This window comes from Brassica rapa, unplaced genomic scaffold (genome assembly GCF_000309985.2).
Source record: "Brassica rapa cultivar Chiifu-401-42 unplaced genomic scaffold, CAAS_Brap_v3.01 Scaffold0790, whole genome shotgun sequence".
Classification (NCBI taxonomy): domain Eukaryota; kingdom Viridiplantae; phylum Streptophyta; class Magnoliopsida; order Brassicales; family Brassicaceae; genus Brassica; species Brassica rapa.
Genome location: NW_022610730.1, coordinates 25,001 through 26,514, shown reverse-complemented (window position 1 = coordinate 26,514; position 1,514 = coordinate 25,001).

Here is a 1,514-nt window from a genome sequence, read left to right as displayed (position 1 = left end):
GAGAAGGAATCAAAATTCAACCTAAAATTAAGCAGATGTGAAGTAAATCCCAAGGAAGATTGAAGAGTGCAAGGAAAAAGGTATAACCATAAGGCATATGGGGATGCTCAAGTTGCTAAGAGATCAGAAGATATATTAACAAAGAAAGTGTGAAGTCATCATACAAGAGTACTTCGTTGGTAAATCAAGTTTGGTATAAGAGGACTTGTTGATTCCTCAGTTACTAGACAGAAGAAGGAAATCAGAAAGTAATAGAACAAGACTTGGATATGCGAAATTTCAGTGAGATTGAGTCGTTCAGAAGTTTTTGAAGAGTATCTCAGATAGATAAGAAGGGTATGGAATACTGTAAGGGAAATCATTTCTGGAATAAGTGTGTTTGTGTGTATTTGAGAGTGGCACCCTTGGTCTGAATCATGTTAGCGTGATTGATCGTGCATGTTCTTGTTTGATTGTTGCACGGTTAATCAAGTTAACATTGACCAGACTGGAGATGTTACATTCACGTATGGCACATCACCTCACGTTCCAAATTTCATGTTGCTGTTATGGGAGAAAGCCAGATAAAAAAGGTTGAGAAGTGATAGTCTATAGATACAAGATTGTTAGAAAAAGTATGCAGACCGCAGTTGACAAGAGTTGTGCAGAGTAAAGAATTTGGTTATCTTGAAAGTGGCTGCTCATAAAAGAAAGGATCGGTTGGGAGAATCAAGGGATCAACCATGAGTTGTTTTGATATGGGCAGATTAAGATAAGGTCAGAGCTAATATCCAGAACTCCTTTCAGAGACTGTTCAGTAAAGAGTGTACAGTTACGTTTTCAGAATTCGGGGACGAATTCTTTTGAGGGGGAAGAATGTAATAACCCTCACGAGCAGATATAATTTTGGTCAAGAAAATTCTTTAAGATCAGTTTGAAGATTGATCGATCAGAATTTAAATAAAAATCGACACGGTGAATTAATCTCGACGGGGCTGTCTTTTGGTCGAAAAACCATCTCTTGATGGTTCTGGTCGAGTGTTAATTATTATCGTTGATTTTTATTCATGCTGGGTGAGTTTATTCAGAGCAGGACGAGATTCGAATGATGAAAAATATTTAGTCGAAACAGTCCGGAAAATATCGACAAAACTCTTAAAATTATTTCTGAACAGTCACATGCTTTGCACCTTCTAGCCTACTTGCTTCCTCAGTAATTAGGTCACATGACCTACACCTACTTGCTTGCCTGCTTGCTCATTAGAAGTCACATGCTGGTCACAAGCTACTTGCTTCAGCTGCTTGTAGCTTTCTTCATGGGAAGGAAAAGTTCAACTGCTTGTGCTGCTTGGTGTGCTGAAGCATGTCACCAGCTGTCTAACCTCATCTTTGTCTTTTGTGGGAGCAAACCCTCATCTGAAGCAACTCCTTATGATATAAAATACCCTCTTCTCTCCTCTGGATTGTTCATAACCTGCAAGAAAAACCAGAGAAAAATTCAGAGAGAAAGAGAGAAAGAAGAGAGAAAAATCTGT